Here is a 14151-nt window from a genome sequence, read left to right as displayed (position 1 = left end):
AAGCATCAGCTAGTCATCAAAACGTTTCTTGTAGAAGCTCAAAGGTCTCTATTGAACAGGAAAAATTACTTTCTTCAAACAAAGTTCATTGGTGACCATTATAGTAAATATTGCTGTGAGTGGCCTAAAATGAAAATTTAGATGAGAGAAAAACATTTCCAGCGTCACCATTATTATAGCAAAGGCAGCTGAGCCCATTTTAATCACTGTTTCCATAACAGCAATGAAAAACTGTTTATCCTGCTAATGCAGCTAACTAACTGCCTTTCAGCACTGCGTGAAAGGAAGCAGTTGAGTTGTGTGTTCCTAACATAATCTTTTCCTAACACAGACAGGCCTTCAGTAGTCTAAAATACTGAAGCCTAGAAAATGGACTTCCTGATAACGGTTGGCATGACTTGTGTTACAAAGCTTTCCAAGTGCCACAGGCCTGCCCTGCCCTTTTATTTTAGCATACACACTCTTGGTTTCAATTCACCACTGGGTACAGTTAAGCCCTGGGGGATCAGGATTTAATATTTGATTTGCAATTGTAAATTCTGTCTTGAAGTTGAGTGCATTTTAATGGGACTTTTTCCTTTTAAATAGGAGGTAATATCTCTCCCTTAAACATAAGCAATACAAAGCTGCAGCTAGAGATTTATAGAAGGAAGAAAAGAAAAATGAGGGGAAAAAAAACCCCAACAAATGAGCCAGTGGATCAGCAGCTCAATCATACACCCGTCAAATGCTTCAGGTTTTCATTCAAGCATCGGAAAAAATTATGTGCCTCATCTTAAATCTCACTCCAACTGCCTTGCCTACGGTGGTTAAAAATCAGCTGCATAGCTGTGTCTCCGACTACATGAATACAGCAATATACTTTCACACTTATCAGCACTAACTAGCCCTGAAGATGTTGATAATTGTAGGAAAGACAATTTCTGAATTTCTGATTTTTCATTTTGATATGCAGGGTATAGATATGAAATTAGAGTGGCGAAGCAGCACATCTTAAATATTGCTCACTGGCTTGAAGAAAACAATCAGTAGCCAACAACTGACCCAACAACAAAAGGAAGTAAGGAAAAGATTCCAAGACTTCAAATGCAATATCATATTATTATATATGTGTGTGTGCACATAAGCAAGGACATACATAACGTTCATTTATAGTACAGCTCCTAACCAGAAACCATTACTAGTAATCTTTGGATGGAAGAACTCCAGACAGTAAAAAATAACTGCTACTTGTTACCTTTTTGCTCATACATTCTGAAAGTTGCCTCAAAATATACACCATTCGTTTTCCAGTATAAAAAGAATGTTTAGATATAAGTATTTTTGCTTCTGATCGAGTTGTGTTTCCATCTGGCCCTCTATTTCATCAGTCCTCTTTTGCCACACCCCTACTTTCAGGACATATAAATTCAGCTGGATTTCTCCTCAGTATGTGAGCGGTTTTTTGATATACATTTCCTCAAGATTCAGTGTTGAGTTGGAGATGGGTATGAACAACTGCAGCTCAGGATATGGAGATAGTGTCATTTCACTATGTCTGCTCTTTCACCAGAGCTGGCAAATACATACTCTGTTTCAAGGACTACACGGAGTATCCCTGTTTACGGTACCCTAGTCTCTGGGCCTTCGTGTTCTGTATAAGAGCTGCACGCCTGCGAAGATATCAGCTCTTCTTCCCCACATGTACAGTGTGTAATCTTGGAAACGTATCCTAATTATACTTATTTGTATGCAAGGCACCTAAAAAGTTCCTAAACAAGATTAGAGAGTCCTGCTATACTTGGCCTTATAGACACCAGCACTGTTCCAGGTAACCTACACACCAAGACAAGGCAGACAAGGGCAGTAAGTGAATTTTATGCTGTCCTATTCAGGACCCACAGACAAGAAACAACACTTGGCTTAGTACCCAGCCCGATTGCTTAGGCTGCCTCTTACAGGTTTTTACATTTATACTCGGCAACAGCCAATTGCCTCATGAGACTTTGTGCTTGCAAGAAGTTTTAGTGTAACAGAGCCAGTGTACAGCATCTGTACATCAATAGGCTCCCAAAATATGAATGGATAGTTCAATTCACAGTCTCTTTCATGACACAGGTCTTTATTTTTTGATGTATCAAATCCTGTGCTAAATTATTGCAAGAACATAGTCTCTACGCTGTAGCTCATCTAGATAATATAGCAGGAATTCTCCACGCAAGCCTTACTCTGGGCAAGCCCTACTCAAGGCAGTAACTCTTAGATCTTCAGGGTTACGTTCTTAGGGACTTCTTTTAAATGTGAAATTGATTTACTTCAATAGATTTTTGCAAATGGCTAAAATAAGTTCTCAACTCTCAAATGGGATAAGTTTCTAATTGTGATTTTGCTAACTAAATATAACTTTCATCTCTGCTTTTGAAAAGGGTATGCATGGTAAAGCAGAAAAGGAGCTTTAGCTGCAGATGAAAATAGCCCTTCTGTTGAGACACATACTGTTTAAGGACTTTCTTTTTAATTATTAAGCTTCCTTATTGTGCTGGAAATGGGCAGCATTTTCATAACAACATTGGCCAAGAGGAATATCCATTGCTCATTATATTATATGCTGTTACCCAACAAGGTTTTTTTAGTTCAGTGGAAACAACAAGGGAAAACTGTACTCTCTAGAGGCAGGGGAGGGAAGGAGAAATACGCAGCACCATTGGTTCTCACACTGGGAAGAGCTGGCAGTGCAGGAGAAGATCTTGTCCTGCTTGCTGCAATGATGATTAAAGCATTCTGTTGTGTCAGCATATCCTCAGTTTGTTAGTGCTAACTCTCAGCTGGCCATATCCTGCCAGATTTGCAAGCAAAGCCTGCCAAGCCATCTCAACAAAAATGTAGCTTTAAATATTATAAATGATGCTGCATTTTGCTGTGGAAATGTTTCCTGAAAAGGCTGTTCCAAAACATCCTTTATTGTTGGGGGAGGGGAGCAAAAGGGGCCTGGGAGAGGGAGGAGGGAGGAAAAAGAGCTACTTTTAATAGACTTTTTTTTTTCTTTTGAGGCCAGAGATTCATTTCACATCATTCTGCAAGACCAAATGGATTTTTTTTTTCCCAGTGACTATAAAACATTACAGTAATAATTTTGTGTGTAAGTTTTGGCAACTTAGCTTGGGGTGGGAGGAAGGACAGAGGGCATCTTATTTTATAAAGGATTGCAGTGAGGGATTTTGCAATTGATCAGTTAGTAAAACCTTTTTGGCGGACATCTCCTTGTTGGCAAAGGACATGTCTCTTCTTCCTGTCATATTAAATAAAAAAAACCACAGCAGAGCGAAGGAGGTGGCTCTTATAGCAAGGACAACTTTTGGGTTCTAGACCAAAAAAAAGGATTTGGGTCTGTATTCGATAACAGGATAGTGTTACGGACTGTTCAATGAAATCTCTCCAAATCAGCTGTTCTTGTGAAACTTTGGTTGCTAGGTTTCCTTCTTTGTATGTATATGACCCAGAACCAAAACCATGGTGGCTGATCCATATGCAGAGTTCCAAACATTTGTGCAGACACACACGGAAATTCAAAGCTGTTCAAATTCAAAATTCCAATTTTGGCCCATCCGTATGCGGAGGTCCTTTTAGAAAGAACATTGTCTCACAAAATTCCTTCACAGTCCAGCCTCAAAACAGAATAAATCGAAAGGAATGATTAGAGTCATGCAATCAGAAGTGGATTCTGATGTGCCCAACCCAACAGTCCACCCAAATGTACAAAGAATAGTTTCGTTACAGTCTGTCTGAATCCAGGTTACACTTGCTGTCTCTTAGCTGAGCCTTAATCAAAAGCTCTAGTAGCTATTTCGCTGAACATGTCTACACATCTTTTATACTTCCTTTTTCTTTAGTTTTCACATTTTTCCGCATTTTACAAGAGTGGTTTTTTGCCAGATCAATTCTAGACTGCTAGGCAATCAAACACATAATAGCTGCACACTTACAGGCAAAATACAATGTTATGCAGGCTTTCTGCATCCAGACTCTGCATATGCAGCGGTACAAATATAAGGTATTTGTAGTCTATGCATTTTTACAATAAAATGTAAACAAGGGTAATAAAGCCAGCTTCAAGGAAAATTGGACTTTCAAGATGTTTTCCTTTGCAAGATCATTTTATGGAATAAAATTCCCTGAGTCTTATTATTAGGCTTGCACTTGCAGTCCAGTGGAAAAAGATACTGCAAATCAGAAACAGGGGGGGTTTAATTACTAAAAATAAAACATTAAATGCTTAGTAAATTAATATATTTTTTATTTTGCAGCTGTTACTGAGAAAAATTAAAATGTACAAAGATAATGGAAAAGTAAGTCACTGGGAGTTCTTTACCTTCATTGCTGGTTGAACTCTGCAAGAAGTGTATCATTGCATTTACCATTGTAATGCAAAGGTCCAGAGTTTGCTTGCAAGTATAATTCAAATCTGGTATCATGTTATTAAAGGCAATGGCATTGTACCAAAATGAAATCATAGTGAATGAAATCATACTAAAAAATGGATTTTGAAAACACGACAGAGTTGCGAAGGTGGTATGTAGGAGTTATTTGGATAATCTAAGTTCTGCAGAGGGTACTTCTGGCACCCAGCAATAAAAATCCTGTACTCATAAAGTGGGTATTTTCTGATGTAAGCTATTTTTGGATCCCCATAAGCATAACCTTTAATTTGCTCTTTGTAGAAGATTGTGAGGTGCTTACCTGCAAGGTACAATATAAGTGCAGTTTATTTCTACCTTGTGCTAGCATAATAAATTGTCATTACTGGAGATTACAAAACTTAAGGCATATATTATGAGGGAGGAAACAATGGGCTGTAAAGTATCCAGTTATGATGTTTATAGGTAGTCTTTCATAGATGTTTGCTCTTCACTGCACTTCCGTTTGTACATGGTAAAGCTATATCCATTAACTAATACCAAGCCTGGAATGTAATTAACCAAGTTACATAGAGTTTGACTGAAAACCTTCTGAATCCAAGGAAAAATCCACAAATCTGGGATCAAGCCTAGAACGTATAGCTGTTCGTGTTTAGAGGAAAATCACATTTGTATTATATATGGCATGACCTAAGTGCTCATGGTTTGGATTCTGGCAGCTCTCAATCAGAGAAGATTTTGAGTTTAGTGGAATGGACATGGGCTGTTCTATGCCAGCTGGCTTCAATGTTTAAGAGTTGGGCACATTCAGTTCACTAGTATAATCACATCTTCAATCTCATTTGGATGTTTCCTTATCTCACATCTTATTTTGCATTTCCATCCAGATCAGCTCTCCTGCATATCGGAAAGGGTCTGCTAGCAAAGGAGAAGAGACAATACAAAAGAACTCCAGGTATAACGCTTTTTAAAATATTCCTGTCTTTACTCAGTTCTACTATGTTTCTGTCCACAAAAGTGCTTCTGCCAGTGCACAGTCCCAATGAAATCGCCTTCAGACCAGGACTGCTTGTAGAATTGGCCTCCAGAGAATGAAATGTAATAATGAGTTTCAGGCTCTTGACCATTACCACTCACTCTTCAGTAATGTATAAAGAAATACTTACTGTGCAAGCAGGACAGAGTAGGTTTGGAGAGCAAATCTCAACTCAGATTGTGTTAGAAGCATTCCTTAATATCCACGTTGCTTTTTGGTATTGTGTGCAATGCCTCCCAAACTGCACTACAGCCCATTGCAGTCGGATTGCTCACAAATGGTACTCCCCACTGTACTGTTAGAGTGAGGAGTTTGGGTACTGTCTAACTGGTACTAACAGTACCCAGAGTGAGCAGGATTCGATCCTAAATGGAAGACCGGGGATACCTGTCCCAAATACGCAGAAACATTTGCAAAGAACAGTAAATGCAAAGTATTTTTTAAAAGAAATGAAACATTAAAAATAGTGAAAACGGATTGTCAGTGCCATTACTGCCCACTTAGAAGCAATACATCCATGCTCAATAATAACCACAATGTGAATCTCTTGCCCATCTCTGGGCTAGGCTGAAGCCTGACTGATTTTCAGTGGCTGAGAAATTTCCTTCGCTACCAGCAAGAATCCTCTAACTTCCACTTGCAGGAACGTTAATATTCAGTTGCGGGCATTATTCAGACGAGAGGGAGAGAGGAGACTTTGTTGTACAAAGGAGTGTGTCTGCCTGATTTTCCTAGTTCATATCTTTCCATAAAGACGTAGCTGCACAAGGAGCTGACTCTCAGTACAAACTAGAGGACAGCTTGTGGCTGCTGCTGCACCCCAGATTCTTCCCATTGTCCCCAGTTCCTGTTCCCTGCATCCGGCCTGTGCCCTTGCTGGGTGTGAGTGTCTGTCTTGCTCAGAGTTATGATAGTTTGGTTAGCAGCCAAGGGGCTGAGGATACAAATTATAATAGCATTTCCTTCCCCAGAAACCATTGTGCCAGGGGATGGGAGCTATGCAGACCCAGCTGTTCCTGCCTTCTGCAGCTACCCTGAGGTCAATAGCAACCTTAAGGCATCTCGGGAAGGAGCATCTTGCCAATTCCGTAAGGCAGCAAACCTCCTCAACCGCTCTGATTGTGAGAGAACTAAGTGAGAACTTACAGGCAGTTTTCCTGCTGAGCGTGAATGCATGATCAAGATTTTTTAAAATTATTGCAGTGGGGCTGAAAACAGGAGTGCACTTCTGCAAAAGCAAATACAAATGTAATCCACAAAATGAGCTTCTAGTCTGCACTGGGACAAAAATGCGACAGTTCAAAAATTCCATGACTGTATCAAGAAAAGACCTTGTGAAAACCCAGGTTCAGACTCTTATTCTGGAGCCACAGTACTGGAATCTAGTTTTCCTCAGCTCTGGCAGGTATCTCAGCCATTGCAGTCAGTTTCTCTTCCAGTTTTTTTTCTGATGGACCTCTTCTACTTTGCATAAATAAATAGGCACAAAAAGTTACAGTACTCATCTGGAGGGCAGTGCAGGGACTTGAAACCTTTGCCCCTCACATTACAGGTATTCATTGGCCTTTCCTTGTCCCTTGTTTGATCTTTCTCTGATCTCCATTTAGTCGAATGAATACAAGGTCTGGTATTCAGAAGTGCTGAGCAACAAGCAACTAGACTCTGAATACTTAAATATAGATTTAAGAGCCTAACTTCAGGCACTGGTGTTGAAATTCTTGTGCAATTCACATTGTGAGATAGCATAGTGACAGTAGTGTGTCTAGGAGACACTTACAACAAACATTCTCCTTTACATTATAAACAAGCCTTAAATAAGTAATAGATGGAGCTATTACCCAATCTGTTGTGGTGTTTGGTTTTTCTTTTTTTTTAAAAAAAAGACATTCCAAAGTACCCTACAGATTTTTGGAAAAATGTCTTGTGCACATTTTTTTTCCTTTTCAGTAAAATGACAACAACAACAAAATGAATGAGTCCCATGTTACAGATCAGACAACGTTTCTTAACAGGGTTTTAAAGCTTGTTGTTACACAAATGCAATTCCCACTGCCAAGAGTAAGCTAATATATTCTTGGCATGCCTGGTAAGTCTTAAATCACCGGCAGTGGGTACATTCTGCTTGACATCCAGGGGAACAAAATTTCATTTTGATAGCTGCATGGTAAAGAAATTCTTATTCAAAATAAAGCCTATTCCACTATGCTTAGACACACAAGCCCTCCTCAAGCTCAGTAGGCATTTTGCGTATGTTAGGACTGCAGGGCACAAGAATGTTGTCATACGATTATATCTTCTGATTTTCTTAGAAATTACCCCAGCTGCGTTTTAATGCTGCTGCTGTAATTTGAAATGAGTAATTGCTCAATGGATTAAGAATCCAACATGTTTTACTGGGCATTTTAATACATCTTTCAAATGGGGCTTCAAAGATAAAATCTCAGCCTCCAAATTGCACCTTTACCAAAGAAAACTTGTTGCTCTACTCAGACCATTCTCAGCTCTCTGGTTTTACAACAGTATGCCTGACCAATCCAATGGAGAAGGTTACTTCAGGAGTGGTCTTTCAGCAAATAGCTCAAAATGCTTTATAGCAATCAGTATCAGCCAGATTTGTTTTACTGATAGGGTAAGCTGGAGCACTGGGGTTGCAGGTAAGTGATTAGGCTGAGATCATCCAGAAAGTCAGCCGCATACTAAGCCTCATTCTTAATTCCCCTGCTTCAGTATTTTCTGCAGTATTCCTAAAAATGTTTCTTTTTCAGAGGAAAAATACACTGGCCGTCTTACAAAACACCAACAGAAAGATTTTAATTTAAGAACAAGAAAGCTAAGCAAGGACTGTTCCTTTAAAATTTCATTTCCCCAATTGTGTGTTTGCTTGCAAGTGAGCAACTCTTTTTTTTTTTTTTTCTCCTCCTAGTAGTTTTGTGTGCTACTTTCTCATGTCTCACAGGAGAGCAGGGCCTCCTGGATAACGTGTGAAGAAGCACCTCTCTAGATCACCTCAGGTCAGTGTAGCTGTTTAATAAACAGTAAACCAAAATGAAACTATCTAATGATATATTCTCTAACCAATGTGATGCATCTAGTTTATCGGCTAGAGCATAGCACTGGAGCTGACTTTGATAGGACAGCTTTTTTCCCTACTATACACTGGCTCTAAAGTGTTTCTTTTCTGTTGGTGCAGACTTATTAAAGCCACCCATGATGGGAAATATCCATTGGTGTTATAATGTTAAAGTAGGAAACTACGGTTTGCAAGAGGCATTAAAGGAGATGAAAAAATATTCTGTACCTTAAAATAAAAATAACAGAAAGATTGAAATATCAGGGGTCCAGTGCTACCAAGGGAAGATGAGGAAATAACAGAAAACAAAGTAAAGATTAATTGTTCAATGTCTTTGCTTAAGTCTTCACAGTAAAAGGTTAATTCCTACCAGATGCTTAGAATAATTAAAATTAGCAACAAACTGGAGTATAGGGAGTAGGAAAAGAATAGGTTAAATATGTTCAGCTGGGTTAGATATATTCAAATTAGCAAGCTGTAAGGAAATTTACCCTGGAGTATTTAAGGAAATAGCTGAAACAATCTGAACCATTAAAAGATTATCTCTAAGAACTCACGGATCATGGAGAAGAGAGGTCTCAAAGGACTTAAGAAGGACAAATTTCTTTTTTTTTTTTTTTTTAACCTTCTTAAAGGAAAAAGAAAGGACCAGGAGAATTACAGATTAGTCTAGCTTCAAATAACCGATTGGTTGCTGATTTGTTTTAATAACTATCCGTCTTAGAACATCCAGCCAATAGCAAGATAATAAGCAGTCCACATATTTTTGTCAAGATTAAAATCACGTCACGTTAATTTAATTTCCTTTTTTGACAGAATAATTGGCCTTGTGAATAAGGGGGAAGCAGTAGATATGCTATGACATGACTTTGCACAATTGAATGTAACATTCGTATAAACAGGCTGGTGAAGCATTGAAAGGTGAAGCTATTACGGGTGCAAAAATGGATGAAAAAGTATTTCTCAATAGTTTGCTGTCAAACTGAGAAATTGTACCAGCTGGGATGCACAAGAATTTTTCTGGGTACTATCTACTTTGAAGTTTTGCTTAATGACTAGGATAACAAAATATCCAGTGTACTTAGAACATTTCTAAATCACATCACAGAGACTTTAGCATTCTGGAGCAAAAGATTTTAATTCAGCCTGATCTTGAGGTAGTGGAATAAGTGTCTGGAATCAATACAGCAAGGTTCAGCAAACATAGATGTGGAGCTTTACCTGTATGAGAAAAAACTCTAATATGCCATTACAAACCGTGGAATAATTGGCAATGTAACATTGCTGCATGACATGAGTATCTGGATAAAGCAAATCATGATCCCAATACACAACAGTGTTACGCTGCTGTTGCTAAAAAAGGCAGGCATTACTTGGTAGCCAGAACATCTGTTTGGCTGACAACCGACTCTTACCACCACTATCCATGATTGTTATGTCTTTGCCTTGGGTTGGATGGCACAGTCCTAAGATGCCTGAAAAGGAGACAGGGAAGGAGTACTGGGAAATACAAAAAAAAGCACCTTATTTCATTTCTCATGGAGGACGTGAATTTCTTTGCATAGGAAGACCCTGTTCCTTGGTGAGGAAAGCCATCCTCCAAAGCCAGCAGTAAACCAGCCCTTAATACACTCGCTATGCTCTTGATGGCATTTCAAACATATCTATGTCAACACTGGCTGACAATGCATGCTTCAAATCCAGGGTATACTTCAGAGACAGCAGCACTCTTTCGAAAGACATTTTGAAACCAGACGATTGTATTAATCTGTCTCTCCCTCTCTAATAGACTTATACTAACCAGTCTCTCGTGCATAGTCTACTGTTCCCACGAATTGCTGGAGAATGAGGACTTGATGTTCCCCAGTTCAAGAAAAAGCCTCAGGAAATTGCAAAAAGTCCTAAAAAGCCGCAGTTTGTTTTCATAACATTCTTTTCCTTTTAGAGAAGTAATAGATTCTTTTTTACATTCTCTCTGATATTTCAGGAGTTAATGGACAGTAACGATCTTAAAACTGCAAAAAAAACTATGGCACAAGACACAGGAAAGATAGCTTGGCCAATTGTCAGGGATTCATTTATGTAGGAAAAAAGGATGTGTAAGTTACACCAAAGTCTCAGATTTTTTTTTTTTTATCAGCATCTGTTTCTGAATGGATTTCTAGGTTCTCTCTAGATCCTCTCCTCTAGCTATTTTACTATTTACAAGGCAAAAATGTGCAGGTATACTATGGCTTTATTTCATATTACTTAATTTAAGACTGTCTAAAAGCCAAGCATCTAAGTAGTCTCATTCTACAAAAGGGGGAGTTCAGCATGGCATTAATCTCCTGCAAAGATCAACGTTTCAGGCTGTGCTATGGCTTGCACTCTGGAGATGCTGCTCCTTTTGCAGGCTGTGGATATGAATTTTAGATGACTAAATAAAAATGAGACAAATCACAGCCTATAATATGTCCACAATAATGTGACACCCTATATCTTCTTTCCAGTCATATACAGAAGGCTTCTTTCTCTCACATAATATATGAAATTTTTTTTAAAGGAGTCTGCCACTCTAACTAAATAATACCATATATCCATGGAACCATATATCCATGGAACCTAGCAAAGCTGATGACCTTAGTTCACTCTTCTCTTTCTCTTCCTCTTCTTCCGCTGGTCTCCTCTTTTCCTTCTCACCTTCACATTCATGAGACTTCTAAAAGAACCAGGACACAATTATTTTGTGTCAGGCAAAGGAAACCTGAGGCACAAGAAATTTTGGGTCTGTCTGAAAAAAATCTAAAATTTTACTCTATTATACATCCCCTCCACTTGATGTAATTGTATATACTTCTGCCCATACTGGGATGCAGTTGACAAGACCGTTTCCAAGTCTTCAGGGTGCCCAAGTGCTGCAATGATTTCACTTCACTGAAGACAGTTGTCACTGGCTTTTCCTAGGGACCTTGACACAGCCTTGCTGAAAGAGTTGAGAGGTTTGCTTTACCAAATATACGCTCAGTCCTGCACAGTGCTGAGCTTCTTTGAGGAGGATCTGTGTCATTCATTTGCACTATATGCACAAGAAGATGTTAAAGGGCATTCAGTATTTTCAGAAAAAAAAAAAAAAATTAATTGCAGGATCAAGTTCTCAAAGACCATCCTAAGCCTGAATTTAGAGGTTTAGTTGTGTATCCATTCACTTGGAATCATTGGAAGAGGATCAGATTGAGTTTGTAATACAGGTGTGATCTGATGATATTTCTCTTAATATTCAAGCAAAATGGTTCAAATTTGCCTTTCCAAAAACAGGTCCAGCCTTGCCTGGGAGCCCATTTCAAAATGCACCATGCATGTTACTGGAGCCCCTCCCAAAATCTTGGGTGCTTAGAACTGTCTGTTCTGGGTGACAGTTCCCCTCTTTGTTTTCAGCTGTTGCATTTATTATTAGAGGACAAGCAACAATACATTAAAAGCTTTCTTAATGTTTGTTTCTATTAGGCAATTGTATTTGCCATGGGAATAATATGCAATCAGGGCTGGAAGAAGCAGCAATGTTTGCAAACTATGGGTGGATGAGGTGAAAATTTTTAGTGGGTACATCCAAGTACAGAAGGAGAAGGGTCTACAAGGCAGACTTTTCATTTAAGTGTGATCCAAGTATTCAAATGTGGGGAATTGCACCTTTAGCAGGAAGTATAAAACGCTTTTAACAGGTTGAATTGAGCAACAGATATCACATGATCAGCTGCTGCTGCTAATGTAACTAGTGCTACTAGGCTTATCCCTATAAATGAGCTAGTTTTTTATTACTTTCAAAGACAGAAATGCTTATTCTATACATATGTCCATACTGTTCTCATTAGCAAAGGTTTATCCACTAAAAGAAAGAGCTTACTATATAATTGTCTACACCAATGTCCTGTGATAACAGGAGCTGCAGGTTAATTGCGTTTCATCAAATTGTTTCCTTTATTTAGCTTAAATGCTTTGGGTTTTTTCCATTTCACTGATAACAGCATTTTCAGGTTTGGAGCTGCCAACAAAGCCTGCAAAACCCCACCTTTGAGACAACAAACAGACTAACTGTATGTTTAACTACCTGTGTGAATGTGCAATTCACAGATTTGCTCATAAAACCAAGAGATTTTGTAGGAGCACAGGGTACACCTGCTATGGTACAACAGCGCCTCGTTACACAAAGCTTTGTACATTTGACCTCAGATAAACCTAATTCAGAAAAAGGAAAACTATACACAAATGCTCCTCTACAGCAGTCACTCTTTCAGATACTTCCACCAACAACTTCTATGTTTTCCCTTCACTCTATCAGGAATGGTTCAAGACTCTCAGCTCCTGCCTTGGAACAGGAGAATGGATTATAAGATCTCTTGGTGCCTTCTAGAACTATTCTTCTATTTCTCTGTTTCAAATTGTGATACTCGGGTCCTTCTCCAACCCCTCCACCCTGCCTTCCTTAAATGGCAACATCTAACCTCGAGATCCCAAGTGCTCTTTACTGCTTCTTTGAATTCCTGTTCTTCAGAGCTGAGAACAACTTGATTACTAATTTTGTCTGGAGTAAAAGTGGACACCGTGTAAAACATGGTCTTGCCTCAAATCCTTTATTTTACTGAGTTTTCTATGTCATTTCTGTTTTAAATTAACAGAAAATATGACAAAAACACACACTGGACTAGTTTAGCAGAGGCTGAAGGTTTCAGCCTACTAACCACCATAGATTTTCTTTGATTTAGATGGTAGATTTCAACACTTAAGAAAAGAAAGAAAATACAACTCTTAGATAAAAGTCTTTCTTCTGACTAGATGCTCTTGGAAATCTGTTCCTGAAGCAAATCAAAGAAATCAGTGTTTATCTGTTTTTCAGCATAGCTATTTTCCCTGTTATCAGCTGGCTGAAAAATGTGTGCAATAACCTATAGCTGAAGTGAGCTTCCAATCTTACCATCAGCTTTTGCAGTTGCTCCCAGAAAATATAATGATGTTTCATTACTGCTCCCACATTGCCCCAAGGTCTGTTACGGAATGTACTAAGACTACACACTGCTGGCCAAGGTATAATAGAAAGAAGCAGGTGGAAAAATAAAATACGATTTTAATTTCCTGCCATATACTAACCTTTTACTATACCCAAAGCAAAGAAGGATTATAAATAAGATCTTACTTTTTGTTTGTCACTTGATTGATGAACTGTTTAAGTAATTCTCACTAAATGTATTTAAAACATATTTTTCCCTGCCACAACGTGCTCTTGGATTTCTTCTCGGGGAACTTGTGTTTACAGAGCTTTGCAAAGCATAAGTGCTGTAGCTGAGTTAGCAAAATTCCTTGGCTTGCTTTTGTAGGATTGGGCATATAGACAAAATACTGGAGTGACAATCTGTAAGCAGAATACCACTGCTTCAATTTCTGCCAAATTGATAGCAGTGGTTCACTGCCAGATGATAAAGAAATGACGAAATTATCAGCAAGAGAACTTTGTGACTTACAGACTGTACTGATGTCTGATTATTACTCCAGCTGGGGAATACAGAATTGGGTAAATGTGTAACTACAGCAGAATCAAACCAAACCACTTGGCGCTAGCCTGGAGAAGCTGGCCATCTAGAAGGAGTCGGTGACTGATTAACTGAAGAGCAAATGCC

Source organism: Gavia stellata, chromosome 12 (assembly GCF_030936135.1).
Source record: "Gavia stellata isolate bGavSte3 chromosome 12, bGavSte3.hap2, whole genome shotgun sequence".
Classification (NCBI taxonomy): Eukaryota; Metazoa; Chordata; class Aves; order Gaviiformes; family Gaviidae; genus Gavia; species Gavia stellata.
This window is presented reverse-complemented; position numbering follows the sequence as displayed.